This window comes from Sminthopsis crassicaudata, chromosome 1 (assembly GCF_048593235.1).
Source record: "Sminthopsis crassicaudata isolate SCR6 chromosome 1, ASM4859323v1, whole genome shotgun sequence".
NCBI lineage: Eukaryota > Metazoa > Chordata > Mammalia > Dasyuromorphia > Dasyuridae > Sminthopsis > Sminthopsis crassicaudata.
The window spans coordinates 369,679,894-369,699,136 of record NC_133617.1 but is presented as its reverse complement, the minus strand read 5'-3'; the positions used below and the strand labels follow the sequence as shown (position 1 = coordinate 369,699,136).

Genomic DNA, 19,243 nt, shown 5'->3' with positions numbered 1-19,243 from the left:
AAGTTGCTTGAAGGAATTTCCTACACACAAATCTGAGACACTCCCCCTCTTCTGCCAATAAATACAAACTATTTTCTTCCCATTGGAATTATATCTTGTCATGTCTTCAGAACTCATTTACCAGAGCTTTCCATCCATCCTGTACTGGTTTTCCCTTGTAGGGCTTAGAAGTCCTTTTTTCCCCTCTGAATTCTTTAGGAAACATGTTAGGCTATGCCTCTCCTTATTTGTTAGAATTTTAAGACAAAGTGTCCCTTTTCTCCTTTATTTCCTACTCCAGCAATGAGTCCTTCTTTGTTGATGAGAGACAGATTTAAAAGATGTAGAGGACTATGGATTTTGAACATTAGTAGCCAAGTCACTATATCAGGTTTTTTTGTTTGTTTGTTTTTCTCCACAGCTAGGAAGTGTTAAGTGTCTGAGATCACATTTGAACTTAGGTCCTCCTGCCTTCAGGGCTGGTGCTTTATCCATTGTCCCACCTAGCTGCCCCATCAGTTATTTTTCCTTAACCATTTTCCTGTACTACAGGGAAGACTTGCTAATAGATGGCCAGAAGTGACTGTAATATAAAAACAGAAGGTAGTAATAAAAATATTTGGTTCCTAAGTTCCTAAGGAATTCCTAAGAAATTAGTTCCTAAGAAAATTATAATTGTAACTCTTAAACTTTATTAGGGCACTTAGAAAAAGTATACATAGACAGAGGGCAAGGGTATGAGTTAACTATGATGGGATGATCTCAAAAAAATAAAATTAATGAGCGAGAAAGAAGGATGCACTGAGAAAGGAAAAGGAAGAAGGAAGACTAGGAAAATTTTGATCACATAAAAGACATGAAAGGAAGAGATTTCATAGTAGAAGGGAAGATAATAGTATAGCAGGCAGAGCTTGAAACCTATTCATCAGAATTGGATCAAAGAGGGAATAGCATACTTGCTCTACTGTTTGTAATAATCTATTTTACCCTATAGGGAAGTATGGGAGAAGGGATAAGAGAATGAAGGAGGAGGTGCTGATAGAAGGAAGGGCAGATTAAGAGACTTTTGAGGAGGAAGAGGGTGAAAAGAGAGAGAGAAGAAATGGAGGAAAAATAGGATGGAGGGAAATGCATAGTTGGGAAATGCATAGTTAGTAATTATAACTGTGAATGTGAATGGGATGAACGCCCCCATAAAACAGAAATAGATAGCAGAATGGATTAGAAACCAGAATTCAACAATATATTGTTTGCTAGAAACACTCTTGAAACAGAAAGACCCAGCACAGAGTAAAAATAAGAGGGTGGATGCCTTAACTGAGGCTGAAAAAAAAAAAAAAAAAAAAGCAAAGCTAGCAATCATCATTTCAGATAAAGCAAAAGCAAAAGACAAAAGACAAAAGATATACCTAATTAAAAGAGATAAGCAGGGAAATTATGTTTTGCTAAAAATTTGTCCCAGAAAGCAGTTACCTCTAATTGGTTTCTCCAAAGGATAGTACTATTCTGGTACTATTTCCTCAATTGCCGATGAAAACATTAACAGGCTGGGTCTTTAGGGAGTGGCATTACTACTATGTACCCATAATGTTCAAATCTAGAGGTAATCTTAAGTGACTGGATTTCTTGTATTGTTACTCATGAGCCTCAATCAGTGTGCTTCCCATTAACAATTAATCAAATTTAGGGGCAGCTAGATGGCACAGTACATAGAGCATCAGCCCTGAAGTCAGGAGGACCTGAGTTCAAATTTGACCTCACACACCTGATCCTGGGCAAGATAACCACAATTGCCTCAGCAAAAAACAAAAACAAACAAAAAAACAATTTAGTTACACAAAAAAATTATTGTTAATTGCACATTTCCACCAAAAGTCTGAGGTACACTTCCCCACAAATATATTCAAAGGCTCCACACAAAGATAGTGAAGTGTGATTACAGAGAATATATGTAGCAAGAAAGGTAACACAAAACTCCTATTTACTAAACATTTCTTTCTCCCATTATAGAGTCCTCATAAAGTTCCCCTTAGGTGTTAACTCTTTGCTGGACTCCTTTGTAATTCCATAGTCAGTAATCTCTACTATAAAGGATCAAACATCTAGAACATATTTCCCTTTGGGTATTCATTGTTCTTGGCTAGATGTATTGTCTCTTTAGATATGATAGATCCCTGGAGAAAAATTGAATAGGGATAGAAAGGAATATATTCCCCCTCCTCCCCCAGTGGAACATCCACACAAAAACTGATTATGTATTAAGGCCTTAAAATTTCACAGTCAAATGTAGAAAGGCAGAAATATTAAATTCATCCTTTTTAGATCACGATGAAATAAAAACTACATTTAATAAAGGGCCAGATAGATTAAAAATTATTGAAAACTAAACAATCTAATCCTAAAGAATGAGTGGGTCAAACAACAAATCACAAAAACAATAAACAATTTCATCAAAGAGAATAACAACAATGAGATAACATATCAAAATTTATGGGATTCAATCAGAGCAGTACTTAGGGAAAACTTATCATTTCTAAATGTTAACATCAATAGAGAAGAAAAAGAACAGATTTAATTGGGCATACAACTAAAAAAGCTAGAAAAAAGAACAAATTTTTCCAATTAAACACCAAATTAGAAATTCTAAAAATCAAGAGAGAGATTGATAAAATTGAAAGAAAACTATTGAATTAATAAATAAAGCTAAATCCTAGTTTTATGAAAAATTTAATAAAATAGATAAACCATTGGTTAATTTAATTAAATAAAAAGAAAAGAAAGAAAAACATATTACTGATATCAAAAATGAAAAGAGTGAATTCACTACCAGTGAATGGGAAATTAAAATAATAATTAAGAGCTTTTTTGCCCAATTATATGTCAATAAATTTGACAATCTAAGTGAAATGGATGAATATTTACAAAAATATAAATTGTCCAAATTAACAGAAGAGAAAATAGAATACTTGATCAAACCCATTTTAGAAAAAAATAGATTTACAAGTGAATGCTACCAAATATTTAAAGAACAATTAATTCTAATACGATATAAATTATTTGGGGAAGAACAGACAAGGAAGGAGTCCTCCAAATTCCTTTTTTTCTGCTTAAATATGATGCTGATACCTAATACAGGAAGAGCCAAAACAGAGAAAGAAAACTATAGATCAATTTCTCTGAAGAATATTTATACAAAAAAATTAAATAAAATGCTAGCAAGGAGATTATAGCAATTTATCACCAGGATCATACACTAGGACCAAATGTGGTTTATTACAGGAATGGTTCAATATTCAATGATTGTCTAGTCTCTTCAAAGTCATGGTCACTTTTCCCCTGCTTTCCAAAAAAACTCCCTCCCAGGAGGTTGGTTCCAACTATCGAACTGGAATTCTCCAAATTGGAACTTTTTCACATTAGTTCATACTTTGTTTTGTTTTGTTTTAGGATTAGATTCCCTTATCTTGTATAGGCTGGAAGGGCAGGAGTTATTTTCAGGCCAGATCCCACTACTTATCAACTTGGGACCTTGTACCTACTCTGTTCAAATTCTGGCTTTCTGATATTTGTGTATCCTTAAATCACTTAAGCATTCTGTGCCTCAGTTTCCTCATCTGTAAAATAGATGGGTTAGGCTAGATGATCTCTGAAATCCCTTCTAGATCTATGATCCTATGTTTTCTAGATTCTTCATTGGAAAAAAAAAATGAGGGGATAGACTGGATCAATGGTTCTTAAAATATAGCCCCTTAAGACCTTTCAGAGTCAGAGAGAAACAGAAGAGAGAGAGAGAGAGAGAGAGAGAGAGAGAGAGAGAGAGAGAGAGAGAGAGAGAGAGAGAGAGAGAGAGAGAGAAACCTGCTCCAGCAAATTTTTGAATTTCAGTCTCCTGACACTTCATGTCTCCATACAAAACTTGTAATCTATTTCTCAAACTCCCCATCTATTTTCTCTTTTGGTGGTGGTTTATAGTACACTCTGAAGACATTAGTGCACAAATGTGGTGATGTCATCTCTTTTTTTTTTAGAAAATATGTGTGCATACGTATATGTAGTATTCTCACATTCATTCAGTGAATTTTTTTGATTACTACTATGCTGCTATGAATGAGATACTAATCAATAAGATCCTATCACTACATTGATAGAATTTTGTCTAGTAAAAGAGAAAATTCAAGTGTATAAAAAAAAAACCACGACATAAGGTAAAATGTGAATAAGAGAGATATATAGTAATATAGTAGTTCAGAAGAAAATTAAAAATTAAATAATTTCTTGTTAAAGGTATTAGAAAAATATCATGGAAGTGGTAGTATTTGGCTTAATCCTTTATGGAAGGTATAGGGAGGTAGGAAATTGGACAGATAGAGCTAGAGAAGGGTATGGTGGGATGTTATTCCACCTGGAGAGAACAATGTGAGGACAGGAGGACAGGCAATATGGGAAAACTGTTGAATGTATGTTTAGGGACTAGATGGTAATGGATATTTATTGGGTATTTAAATAAAGTATTATTTATGTTAACAACTCTATACTAAAGACTCAGTCAGCCTGTAAAGCAGATGTTTTCCCTTTTCAACATCAGGGGAACCTAGGGATTGTCATGGAATTATGTGATTTTAGTCCAAGAAAGAGATAGGTGAGATTTGAGGTCAGTTTCTCATCTTTGGATTTGCTCTAGGTTCTGACTAGCCTGCCCGCATCCCTTGTTCCTTTTGTGATGGTAGGAACATAAGTCTGGACAGAGGAAGAGACTCAGTAGGATTTAGGGGAATCATTTGATGGGAAAGATTTTAACATAACCTCTCCCTATCTTAGTTTCCTATCCTCAAGCTAGCATGAACTCTTCAATGCTTTTAGGTGGTCATTTTCAAACATGATAGCATTGTGCTTTGAGAGCCTGAGATAAGATATTGGTACACCATACTTTATGCAATAGATATATTCATGAAAAGTTGAAAATAGAATTTTTATCAATTGTAGTAAATTATGAGAACTTGTCATTTGAAAGAACCCTGTGATGGATCCTTCCTTCCTTCTTTCTTAGACTATAATTCATTACAAAAGCATATATCAAGTACTTAAAATTTTGGATCCTGAATTCTTAGAACTGAAGAGTTTCCTGTATAATAATGATATCTATCTCGAGTTCAGTTACAGAAAAAAATTCTCCAAAGTTTGAGTTCAAATTCTGGCTTTCTGCCATTTATATATCCTTAAATCACTTCAGCATTCTGTACCTCAGTTTCCTCATCTATAAAATAAATGGCTTAGGTTGTATGAAGTCCCTTCCAAATCTATGATCCTATGTTTTTTAGATTCTTCATTGGAAAAAAATGAGGGGATGGACTGAATCAGTGGTTCTTAAAATATAGCCCCCAAAACCCTTTCAGGGGTCTACAAGGTCAAAACTATTTTCAAAATAATACTACAACTTTTTGATTTTTCAGTGAGGCAAATGATAGCTATAATCCACATAAACCAAAGCTCTTTGAGGGGGAGAGGAGGAATTCTCAATAATTTTTAAAAGTTCAAAAAGTTTTAAACCTGCTCATCTAAAATGTCCCTGAGGGCCCTTTTAGCTCTAACTCTTCAGATATTCTCTTTGACCTTATAAATGGCATGAACTGAACCTACTTTTAGGCAGAGTCCAGTGCAAGGCACCATAAGGTATGAAGAGATTTAGGTGTGGTAATTATTTGGGTGGGTGTTATTTGGGATAAGGGTGAGAAGGGGGAAGGGACAAAAAAGAAGAGAAGAATAAAGTCTACTTCATGTCTCATGGTCCAGTGAATACAGACTAATAGTTACAGGGACTTACTTGTAGAATCATTCAATCAAGACTAACCAACCAGCTTATCATCACTGAGCTGGAAATTTCAGAGGTCTGGGAATCCATAACTTTAGAACTTCAGAGAAACTGAGAGTTGGGAAGAAACAGAAGGATGACAGGTTTTGTTTTTGGTTTTTTTTCTGTTGTTATTTGTTTGTTTTTATGGCCAGGGAAGAAAGCTCAAGATCTACTGAGTCTGTAGCTTAGAGTCAGAGACGAATGATAGATTTGGTTGACCTCTGCCTCTTGGCTTTTTCATAGAGAGGGCTGTTATTAGATGGACAACTAGGACCACTCTGAAGCCACTCAATTTAATGAGATCACATCTGCACTCAAGCACTTGGCTTTCATAGAGAGGAGCAAATTTACTCCAAAGAAATCCCAAAGGAAATTCATTCACATGGGGACATTAAAAGTCAGCCATTTAACAGCACTGGGAAATAAATATTTCCTTTCTACTTGGTGGGGAGTAAGCTCCAGAATTCTCACTCTATCCTAGGGAACCAACAGGAGCCAGATAAAATCACTATGTTGAGATATGCCATTGGCTGTCTGAGACCCTCACCCCAATTTACAGAAAAAGCCAAAGTTTAGAATTTGGTACTGGAAAATCCCATCTGATTCCTGAAGGCAAAGTTTTAGGGCTTAGTGACCTTTGCTTTTCCCTTTCCCTGTTTCTAACAATCTGTTCCTCTTTTCTCTGAGCAACTTTCTGCCTCACCTTAATTTCTTTGTAAGACTAATTTATTTTCTGAGCTCTCTCTTTGTCTGAAGGATTCTTTGTGAGAAACCTATCATTAAATCTCTTACACCCTAAGACAAAAATGTGAAGAGGTGTAGCTAACATGGAAGGACATTTAATGCTGTGGAATTGGGTGAGAATTTGGAAGGTAAAAAATGGAGAAGATCTAAAATTCGAAGGTTTCACCTTTCTAGTGAAAGGCTTCATGAAATTCCCAAGCAGTTATTAAACTTCAAATATATTTATGTACACATAGATATATGAATGTATATATGTATACATGTGTATGTATATATGTATATGAATACATAAAGATTATATGGTAGATAGATAGATATTGGTATAATTAATGAGCTTTCCAGAGCTCCTTTTCATTATAAAAATCCAGTAATTCTATGATTATGCTGATCTTTAATATTTGGCTATTAGAGAGGATCATTGACAGTTTTATTTAATACTTTATTTTTCTTTTGGGGAAAATGGGGGCAGGAGGGTGATCTAGATGACTTCTGGGGTCCCTTCCATTCTAGATCTATGATTAGATGATGCTATGCTACTGGAAACTTGATGAAGTAACTCTAGAGATTGTATTAAGCCATTAGCTGAACTAAGAGTGATGTTAATAAGTTGTCTTTCCTATATTTGGATTATGCTGCTGACCCACCATCAATATGACTTTAGGTATAAGATGTAACACCTCCTGTCCCCATCACCTACCTCAGCCTCCAGAGTAGGTATTGGTTTTCTCTGCTTCAGTTCTTCACTCCCTTCCTACCCCTTCCTTTTGCTCAAAATTACATGGACATTTGCATTATCTGACAAGATATTATAAATATCTATACCTAGGAAAAGAGAGAAGTTAATTGGTCACTGGCACTTTAAATTTATTCTGTCCAAAGTGAAATCATTCTCCCCCCCCCATGCCTACCTCCAGGCAGACTCCCTTTCCTAACTGTTCCCAGCATAATCAGAATACCAATAGATTCTCTGAGAATAGAAATTAGAAGCTTCATTTAGGATCATCTTTAACTAGGAGGCTAAACAGGCAACCATCTAAATATTTGGTATCATAATATACACAATATAAAAATATAAATATAATATAATATAATAACATGATAAATTTTTATAGTGCCTACAACATGTCAGGCATTGTGCTAAGCACTTTCTAAATAATATCTCATTTAATTTTCAAAACATCCCTGGCAGATAGATGCTATTTATTATTCTTATTTTATAGTGGCGAAATTTGAAGCAAAGTGACTTAAGTGACTTGCCAGGTCACCCAGCTAGTAAGTGTCTGAGACCAGATTTGAATTCAGGACTTCCTAAATCCATGAGCACACTGGACAAAGTACTGGGCTTGGAATCAGGAAGACTCATCTTCCTCCGTACAAATCTGATCCCAGCCACTTACTGTGTGCCTCTGGGCAAATCAGTTAATCCTGTCTGCCTCAGTTCATATAAAATGACAGAGAAGGATTATCATTTGATAATCCATGCCTGTATCTTTGCCAAGAAAATCCCCAAATGGGGTCATGGAGAGTTAGACTGAAATGATCGGACAACTTTTTAAGTCCAGGCCCAATGCTTTATCCACTATGCTTCCTGGCTGGTGTGACTTCAGATATTCTGGGAAGCACCCCTTGACACCCAAAAGCCTAACCCTCCCCTACTGATTAGTTGATCCCTGACATTCCATCATTTCAAAGTCTTTACTTTCATTTAAGAATTTGTCATCTGCCACTAAAATAGTCTTATCCTTGAGGGTGTAAACAGATTTAGACATGATTTCCTATACTGGGCAGAGAGCTGGCCTCAGGAAGGTCTCAACTGAGTCAGTAAATATTTAAGTACCTTCTATGTGCCAAACACTATGCTAAGAAAGGTAAAAGACATTCCCTGTCCTCGCTTTTCCTCTGATATATACTGGCTCTATGACCCTTGGCAAGTGCCCTGGACAGCTTTCTAAGATGATAGTTGGTGAGAACTTGACAACCTGAATCAATAGAGCAAAGTCCTTAGTTTGACAGTCCACTATATCAGGGAAACTATTGATCTACTCCTTGTCTCATTATTATAATGGTCTTCTCCCTTGTCCCTCACATAACATTCTTTATATTTTGCACTTCTCTAATATATCGTTGTTTTTTTTCATTCATGCATTTCATTTTTATAGCCTTGATATTTCTCAATAGCACTCCCTTGTAAAAAAAAAAAAAAAAAAAACTGTTAAAAATTTAAGGCTACAGTATCTGAGAGTAAGTGCAGCATTTTGTATAGGTAAGCTACTGCCTACCTGTTGAGAAATAATCATCTAGCTCTGTAGTCATGATCTAACACACTTATGTGATATTATATGTCATAATTAATGTGTTAGGATTTTATGCCTCCACTAAACTGTAAACTCCAAGAGGGCAAGAACAGTGTCTCATCTAACCTACATGCATTCTCCAGAACCTAGCACTGTAGTTCTTTAATAAATATCTGTCTTAAAAGAAATTAACTAAAGAAATGAATGAAAAGAGATTGCTATCAGCAATCAATCAATAGATATTTATCAACAGATTCAGTTTTGTGCTAATTGACATGGGCAAGATAGGAGAAAGAAAATATATTGTCTTCTTTATGGAACCTATCCTCTGCGTAAGAAAACTCATGAATCAAGTGAAGATATTAATGAGAAAGTGTTTTTCCCATCATGGAATTAGAAGAGGGAGAAATCATTTATTTCATTGTTGTTCAGTTGTATCAAATTCTTTGTGACTCCATTTGGAGTTTTCTTGGCAAAGAAACTGAAGGAGTTTGCATTTTCTTCTTCAGCTAATTTTACAGGTGAGGAAACTGAGACAAATAGGATTAAGTGACTTGTCCAGGGTCCCTAAGCTAGTGAGTAATTTCAGGTTCAGTACTCTATGCACTATGGGGTTACCTAACTGATTAAGTAGTATTGGGCTTGACCGTTTGGCCTAAGGTGACTCTCTTTATATCCCCAAAGTATTGGCAGTGTCCTTCTAATTCTGGTGAGACAAGTGATAAAGCTTCCCAGTTTTAAAACCTATAAGATAGCCAGCGCTGCATCTTAAGGAAAGCAGCAGTGGTACTTGTTATGTGTGATTTTGACCATCATTGCCTTTCTTTGGGCCTCAGTTTCTTTACCTACAAAATGAGAGGGTTGAATTAAGTAGTTTAGGATCACATTTTTAGGGCTGGAAGGGAACTTGGGGCATGGAATCCTGATTTTGCAAATTAATTGATTCAATAGAATGAACATTTCTATGGCATAATTTGAACCCAGGTTTTCTGACTTCAAGCACAGTTCTCAAACTCTCCTTTAAAATGTTTAATCCTATGATTCTAAAGGGGTGTGTGTGTGTGTGTGTGTGTGTGTGTGTGTACGTACGTGCACCCGAACACTCTCTCTCTCTCTCTCTCACACTCACACACACACACACACACACACACACACACACGTGAGAGACAGAGAGAGACAGAAAGACTAAGACAGACAGAGACCATGGGAAGTGAGGTGGGGAAAGGACAGAAAAGAAAGATGAATGGAGATGCTGAGGAGCTAGTTTCACAGTAACCGTGGACTCGTCTAGGAAGGAGACTATTTTTTGTCTGGCAAGGGACTCCAAAGAGGCATGAAGACAAGGATGAGGACAAGGACAAGCAATGAAGAGATCTGGGAAATGGCGTGATCCAATAAATCCAGGAGCTCTTTTACCACTTCTGCCCAGAAAAGCTACCCGGAACCTGTCTGTACCTGCGTGGGCACAGCAAAGTTTGCTGTTTGCATTGTTCCCCCGCCCCACCCTGTCCCACCCCCAAGCCCAGGAATCAAGATCCTTCCCCCTCCCCCGTGGGTGTCCCCCTCCCCAGGGTGTGACTCAGTAGGGTAGAGGCAGTATGGCTGCAGCTTTATTCAGCTGCTACATAGGCTCCTGATTTGACATGCTGAAGCGCTAGTCTTTTTTGTCTGAGACCTAATTTGTGTTGTTGCTTCTTTTTTTTTTTTTTTTTTTTTTTTTTTAGTTAAAAAGAAATTCCTACCCTGCCATGTGCAAATTAGTATAGGTGTCCCTGGCTTGGCCGGGGCCAGGAAGTAGGGAGCCCGGCGTGCCGGCCTGGCCTCTATTCGACTGTCCAGTGAGCCCTGGATTAGCCAAACCAACTTTCTGTGGTCACACTGGGCCCACTCGCCACAATGTTTCCGGCCAGGAAGTAGCCCCACCCAGTGTGTGCTGTTAAATGAGATCTTTTCATTTCTTTTCCTCTTATAAACTTCCCTTTCAAATTGTTTTGTGGAGTGTGTAAGGGTTGTTGCTGGGGAAGAAAAAAATGGATCAGAAGCTCTCCTGGGGCCTACCCTGGGAAGTTCTAAAGAAGGAGCTATCCAGGCAGGACTCAGGGGAAGATGGAAAGTGGAGCTAGGTACACCTGAAGACCCAGCTTCAGGACCAACAAATTAAAGCAAGTTACTGTTCCCTTTCTATTGTTATGCCACAGTTCTCTTTTGTTGTTCTGACTCAGTTTCCCTAATTATCCTGACTCAGTTTCCCTAAATTGTCCTGCCTCTGTTACCCTGAATTGTTCTGCTCAATCCTGCAAAACCACTCCTCCCTCTTAATCATCAGAATATTTGATAAGGAAAAAAGGTCTTATATTTTAGAATATCAGAATGCCTCTCCCCATCCCAAGCTATCAGAATATCAGATACCCTCTTAACAAGCTGCTTCTCCCCATGTGGGGGTGCCTCCCCCCATTATGTCATCCCCATCTCCAGTGGTTCACCCCATCCTGTCAGAGCCCTGTTCAGGGCTCTCAGCATCCTGACTCCACCCCTGCCTCGATGCCCCTGTATCTGAGCCACGTGTGTATATGTCATTGAGAACTTACAATGTTGGCTGGATTCTTGGAGCTGATAGTCTCATTCGGCCCTGGGACCAAACTATGGATCCATTTGGTCCCAGTATATCTCTCCCTTTCAAATAAAATATTAAATACTCTCTAATCTCCATTGTGCCTCAGTTTCTCCAGCATTACACTATGAGTCTTTAACATATCTGGTTTGTAAAACAGAGCTTATAGATTCCTTTTCCCTCACTAAAAGTAGGGCTAGTTTTATCTATGGATGGAATAGGCAGTTTCCTATTATGGGGGTAATTGTGAAGGGAAATATAGGGAAATCTGTCTCCAATCATGATATTTCATGAAAGAGTGCCAGGCCTGTGGAGAAGTTTAAGCAAAGTCTTAATGGTCACTTCTCAGGGCTGCTATTTTTATGGCATTGGACTAGAGTGTTGTCATTTCAATGGTGTCTGATTCTTCATGACCCCATTTGTAGTTTTTTTGGTAAAGATACAGAAAGTAGTTTGCCATTTCCTTCTTCAGCTCATTTTACAAATGAAGAAACTGAGACAAATGGGGCTAAGTGAATTGCCCAGGGTCATATAGCTAGGAAGGTCTGAGGCTAGATTTGAATTTAAGACCTAGCTCTAGGCCTAGCACTTTATCCCCTGCATCACCTAGCTGCCTCTTGGACAAGACTAGAGAGGGAAAACACCTATTTCCACCTAAATCACAATACTCTTGAACATAGCCCAGCTAGATTAAAATATAATTGGGAAATAAATAAAGATAAATAAAAATACAATAAAACATAGATGTTAATATGTTGTTTTTTAAGTCATTTTTGGTCAACAGGCATCTTTATGTACAGTTTGAATTTTGATACCACCAGACTAGAGGACCTTTAATGTCTTTCACAATTCAGATTCTACACACTCAATGGAATGTATTAAACTGATTAGAGTGCTGGGTTTAGCTTCAAGCAGACCAGAAGTCAAAACCTTTCTCTGATACTTATGGTCTCTGTGATCCTGGGTAAATGACAATATTAGTGAGCTTTGGGCAACTTCTTACAGTTTATCTGCTTATTCACAGATAAGAACTTCTCACTGACATAACATGATATGTGTATATGTCTATGTCTTTGTGTATGTATATATGTATTTATATATACACACCCATATATGTATATCTATCTATCATCTATCTATTTATTGATCTATTGATTTATCTTCTATCTGTCCCTCTATCCATCTGTCTGTCTATCTATCCATCCATCAAATGAGATAATTTTTATGAAATCTTATGAGGAAAAGCAGAGAGCTTGTGGGGATTGGTTCAAGATTGTAGGACATGCTCTGTACATGCCATATATCAATGAAAAGGCATTTATTAGGCATCTGCTAACCCCCATCCCCTGTGTAAGCACTAGTAATACAAAGACAAAAATGAAATTGTCCCACTGCTCTATTAGGAGAATCAGCATATGCATACATAGGTATAATAAACAAGATACAGAGGCAACTGGGTGGCAGTTCAGTGTATGGAGCCCTGGACCTAGAGTTAGGAAAACCTGAGTTCAAATCCAACTTCAGATGATTACACTGACTCTGGGCAAATCAATTAACCTTTGTCTGTCTCCGGCTGTAAATTGGGGGTCATGTGATAGCATCTCTTTCTTAAGATTGTTGTATGGATCAAATAGGATAATTTTCATAAAGTCCTTTGCAAATTTTAAGGTGCCAAATACTGACTAGCTAGTACTATATACAAGGTAACTTGGGCAGGGATGCACTAACAGCTGTGGAAGGAGGAAAGACTTTAAATAGGATCTAGAATTTGAACTGAGATCTGAAAGTAATTAGGGGTTCTTAGAGACAGAGGTGAGGAGGGGAGCATATGCCAAATATGGTAGACAGCCTGTGAAAACACACAGTAAGGAAACTTGAAATGTTGTGGATGAGGTACAAAAGAAGGCCAATTTAGCTGGAATGTGGAGTGCATGAAGAGAATAATATAGTGTAAGCCTGGAAAGGTACATTGGAATAAAATTGTGAAAGGTTTTAAGTGCCATACAGAGGGGTTTTCCTTTGATCCTAGAGGTGCTAGGGAGTCATTGAGGTTTATTAAGCAGGAGAGTGATATGGTCAGACCTCCACTTTAGAAAAATCACTTTGGCAACTGAATGGAAGGTGGATTGAAGAAGGGAGAGAAGTGCAGCAGGAATACTAGGCTTTTGTATTGGGTTTGAAGAGGGAGGAGGCAAGATTGTCTGTGTAGAGAAGAAGCAAGGGATTCCAGAGATGCTGTAGAGAGAGAAACAAGAATTGGCAGCTGATTGGATTCATGCAATTAGTGACAATGAGGAATTGAGGATGACTCCAAAATTTTGATTCTGACAATGGAAGGAACTGGTGTCCTTGACAGAAATGGAAGTAAATTACTCTGGAAAGGAGAATTTTTTTTTTTTTTTAATCACTTCCTGGGTCTAGGAACCTTCAATCCATTCTTCCACTCCAATGCCAAAGGAAGATTTCCAGCTAGAATAAATATGCACAGGAGATATAAACAACTAAAATGGTGAACTTTAACAATGCCTCCCTCTACCCGCAAGGGTTTGAAGGGAGAAAATGGGAAATTTCTTTGCTCCTCTGGAACAGTGAGTGGGAGAAAGACCTGTCCCTGAATAATGGAGCCTCTTTTCATCTTTGGGTAAGATTATTATTGGGCTCCCTTGGGGCCATGCAAATGGCCAAGGTTACTGAGATGTCATAAGGACAGAGGACCTTCTGATTTGGCTGCTACTGGGATTGGATTTCTATGGGGATCAAATAATAATCTGGAGGACTGAAATGGTCAGGCCCTCCCACTCCCAATCTTAAAGTCTTACACAGTTAGCAGCTCTCTAATGCTTTGCTACTATCAAGGAGTTTCATGAAGTGATTTCTAGCTGCTGCCTTCTCCTTAAGACAATGAGCACATATTACATTGAAGGGTGGGGGAAGAAGGGGAATGTGTTGAAGAAGCTGGGTGGGTCTGATTGTAAGTGAAAACTGCATGTATGCAGAGCCATCTTGTGCTTAAGCCAAGTAGACAGTAACTTAGGTGGTATAATTTGAAGAACTTTGGGAAGGCCCCACCCTTCAAAAATACCATGGAATCATAGCTTTGGAACTGGAAAAGAACTTTAAAAGACATCTATTCCAACCTCCCCATTTTAGAGATGAGGAAATTCTCTCCCCTATTTATATCAGAAATTCCATGTTTTGGAGATTCATTCTTCTGGGGTGAACATTAATTTTCTTTAAAATAGAAATATTGATGAGAGATATGAGGCAGTTCTTGATTTAGGAAGAGAACTTTTATATCATATAGTTTGTTGGTAAATCAGTTGTTTAAAACTTAAAATCTGTTTCCCCATAGAACCAATGGCTAAGGAAGTCCTAATAAAAGATCTAGGAAGAGAATGTTGGAGAAGCTGACATTTGGCCATTTCATTGGTTCCATTAGGCTGATCCTAAATCCAAGGGCTTGTGGCTTCCTCTCTTTATATCTTCTTCAGCCAAGGCAAAATTTGTTAAGAAGGCAAAATTTCAACTTCAATATTTTTCTAATCTCTATGTTGTTTTCCCTCTCTCTACCCATCCCCCCCATCTTTCCTTGAACCTCACCTGAAACATTTAATGACCTTGTGGCACTGAAACTTCCCTAAAGTTCTTTTAGCTAACTACTATCTGATCTTCTATTAAATCATAAAACTTTCTGACTCCCATTCCCCATCCCACAATTCACATCTTCTGAGTTGGAATAAGTTATTCCTTCTCAGGCAAGTCAAACTCCTCATAGAAGAGTCAAATTAAGGCTTGTTAAAAGGAAAAACTTCCTAATAATTGGAGCTATCCAAAAGTATAATGCAAGATGATAAGTCCCTTTCTTTAAAGATCTTTAACAAAGGCTGGATGGCCTCTTTTGAGTGTATGATAGAAGAAATTCTTGTTTAGATATGAGTTGAAGCATCCCTTCCAACTATGGTATTGTTATTCTATGATATATGCTTGTACTGTAGAGGCCCCATGTCTCTTTCTTGATTCTCAAGAAGCCAGAATATATGTTTTATGCCCAGGACAGTCAATTCACTATAAACATTTGATCTTCCCCCCCACCCCTAGTTGTTTTTGTCCTCCACCTAGAGGTTACTTTGCATCTACTCTGCATATATTTTTATTTAATTTTCTGCAAATATGTTGCTTTCTCTAAATAAAATGTAAGTTGCAGGACTATTTCAGTTTTTGTTTATATACCCAGTACCTAGCACAGTGCTTAGTACTTGCTAGGCACTTAATAAATGCTCATTGAGTGAATGATAAATGAAGAAAGGGAGAAAAGAAGAAAGGAAGAAAAGAAAGAAAAAGAGAAAGAAAACAAAAAGAATGAAAGAGAGAGGAAAGGAGAAAGAAAAGAAAAAGAAAGAAAGAGAGAAAGAGAAAGAAAGAAAGAAAGAAAGAAAGAAAGAAAGAAAGAAAGAAAGAAAGAAAGAAAGAAAGAAAGAAAGAAAGAAAGAAAGAAAGAAAGAAAGAAAGAAAGAAAGAAAGAAAGGAAGGAAGGAAGGAAGGAAGGAAGGAAGGAAGGAAGGAAGGAAGGAAGGAAGGAAGGAAGGAAGGAAGGAAGGAAGGAAGGAAGGAAGGAAGGAAGGAAGGAAGGAAGGAAGGAAGGAAGGAAGAAAGAAAGAAAGGAAGAAAATAAGAAAGAAAAGAAAGAAAGAAAGGAAGAAAGGAAAAAGAAAGAAAGAAAGAGAAGAAAAGAAAGAGAAAGAAAGAGGGAGGGAGGGAAGGAAGAAAGAGAAGGAAGAGGGAGGGAGGGAAGGATGGAAGGGAAGAGGAAGAAAGGAAAAGAGGAAAGAGTGTCATCTTCCATTTCTGGAATGGACTTTCCCTTGTATCAAATAATCTCCATTAGTTTGAAGTCTGTCCCTTCCTTCAAGGTCTAATTCAGGGGACATCCTCACCACCACCATTTTCTCCTCTAAATGTTCTCTCTTCTTCCTTTAATTTGTTATAATATTATACCTATATCTCTTCTTTGCACTTAATTCACTCTCCCCTATATCATAGATTTTTATGTATATTTTTATCCATATTAAATTCTAAATTACTTGAGAACAGGATTTGTCCCATATTTATCTTTATTTTCCCAGAGTCTAACATGGTGCCTTTTATATAATAGAAATGTGATGGCTATATGTTGAATTTAGATGATTTCAAAAATGTGTAAAACATGCCCTCTAGAAACTTAAAAGGCTAACTGGACTAGAACAGAGGGGTGACTGCTGGTGAGAAGTGGATATGCAGACAACTGCTTAGCAGACTTTGAAAGTTGTTTTTGTTTTCCCAACCCTCTCTCCCTCAACAGCATCATCCAAGCATCAAGGAGTGCTAGGTATCACAGTGGATGTAGTACTGGACCTGTAGCCAGGAAGATCTGAGATTCAAAGCCCATCTCAGACATTTACTGTATGTGTAAGTTTGGGAAAGTCACTTAAACTCTGTCTGAATCAGTTCCCTCATCTATTTAATGAAAATAATAATAACACCTATTTCCCAGGATAGTTATGAAGATAAAATGAGATAATGTTTATAAAATTCTTGGTAAACCTTAAAGCACTATACAAATACTAGCTATTACTATTATTATTAAGGAAAAAGGAACTCCTAGAGCCTTCATATTCTTATTAAAAGAATTTACCAAGGAACTGGGGGAGGAGAGTCATGAGTATGGCTCATGTCTCCACCCACTCACCCCTTCCTCCTCCCTTCCTGCCAAAAATTTGTCTTCCTCTGGGAATGTATGAATTTTGCTAGTAAGGGACCCTTGAACAGAAACTATATCTATCACAAAACAAGGAAGGACATCTGAGTCCCAGTGAACAATGGTCTAAGCTCTATCCTTTTCTCCCTACTAAAAGGATCAGTTCCCAAATTGGAATAAATAAACTCACAACACTAATAGAAGTACTAGTAATATGAGTAGAGTAGGGAATTCAGGAGGCATCAACTACAGCTGACATCTTCTGCCTCTTCCTGCAGCATACATCACAAGTCAGAACAACATGGCACACATACTCCAATTATATTAAATAATCTAGCAATGATTTAATGGCTGGTCTAAATCAGCACTACAACTCCTTTACCCCACTACCCTTTCTTTCTTGCCTTGTTATCCTTGTTGAAACTGAGAGAAATGTCACTTCTCTTATTCAATTAACATTTTTGTTTTTGCTCCATATCATTATGGGAAAGCAAGTGCTTCCTGACCAATATGACTGCTACAAACAAACAAAAAAAACAAACAAACAAACAAAAAACATACATTACCAAACATAGGTGAAAAATAACTATGAACTTCCAATATATCTCTCTTTAGAGTGTGCGGGTAGAAAAGACTATAAATTGACCTAAGTAGAAAGAGGAGTTGGAAAGTCTTGTGGTGTTATAGATACCCTAAACTTATATCCAAGCCAAGGCAGTATTTATAATTTTGTGGTTACCTTCATGTGTGCTTGTGTTCACATACTTAATGCTATCATCTCCAGGCCTAGTCATCCTTCTACTCACTGTGTTGAATGTTGTTTATGGAAGAGAATTTTGCTTTGAATCAAAGTCCATACCCTGTTCAGATATTTTGATATAACATGCATGTAATATATTTTGCTCCAGATCCTTTGCCACATTTATATAATTATTTGGAAACCATCTAAAATAAGCATGTATAATTGTTACAGCCCTATAACCCCTAGATGTGGGTAGTAAAGGTTTACAGAATCAAGACCATAAACCAGAATTGAAAGAGCTGCTACAGAGAATGAGACAAGAACAGAAGAACAAGTTAAGAATATGGAACTGACTTAGAAAACAGAAGAGATCTATAGGGTGCAGTAGAGAATCGAGGGTGTAGAAGGCCAGATAGTATGGAATGAAGTAGTAGAAAAAAAACTATAGCTGAAGTCAGAGAAGACAAGAGTTTGAATTCCAGCCCTGCTTCAGGTTTGATCTTGGGTAAGTCACTTAATTACTCTATGAACTTCAGGTAGAATTAGGGGGCTAGAAGCTAAGACTTTCAATTGTGATGACCTCATAGAAGGGTACCAAAGTTTTCCGGGGTCCTGCACTAGAGCCATCAGCTCAGATACTTACTAGCTGTGTAACCCTAGACAAGTCATTCTGCCTCCCAAAAACAGAACAAACAAAAAGAGAATGTCATAGAAGAATCAAGAATCATAATGTGGCATAGTTGGAAGGAACTCAAAAAGTGGCAGTTCTGACTGTACTAGTTAGAGAATAGCTGATAATTCAGTAACATCCCTTTAAAGAAATGAGGTTTCAGATAGGGCCTGTCTGGAGTGGACTGCCTTACCAGAGACCAAAAAGAACTATCCAAACTAGAATTTCCCTATCTCTATGACAACTTGTGACTGAATTTATAACATAGTCTGTGATTCCATGATTCCATTCACAAGTAGTTCTCATCTCAAATAGCACCAGGCACAGATTAGGTGCTCAAAAAGTATTTATTGCTGGCTTATGAGTTGAGCTGGAATTATCTTTTATCTTTCTTTGTATCCCTAGCTCTTAGCACAGTTAATGGCACATCTAGGTGCTCTATAAATGCTTATCAATTGATTTAGTGATAGCATAGTTGACTCATCAGAAAACAGTATATATGGTGTAATGGAAGAAGCATTGGATTTAGGGGCTATGCTCAATTCTTGCCTCAGCTACCCATTTTTTTGAGTAAAAATTTCATTCTTTGGACCTCAGTTTCTCTCTCTGTGTAAAATG

At 37.3% G+C, this 19,243-nt stretch overlaps 1 protein-coding gene and 1 long non-coding RNA gene across 9 annotated transcripts in view; one reads left to right on the top strand and one right to left on the bottom strand.

The window, feature by feature from the left end:
- The window catches only part of LOC141549636 (uncharacterized), a 154,576-nt gene that overhangs the window by 34,765 nt on the left and 100,568 nt on the right, over window positions 1–19,243 (bottom strand). Inside the window, exon 4 of the long non-coding RNA XR_012484405.1 lies at window positions 7,272–7,396. This is a non-coding gene — a long non-coding RNA (uncharacterized LOC141549636). The remainder of the gene's footprint in view (window positions 1–7,271; window positions 7,397–19,243) is intronic.
- ZBTB7C (zinc finger and BTB domain containing 7C) overlaps window positions 1–19,243 on the top strand; it is a 553,406-nt gene that overhangs the window by 474,615 nt on the left and 59,548 nt on the right. The window lies entirely within an intron of this gene.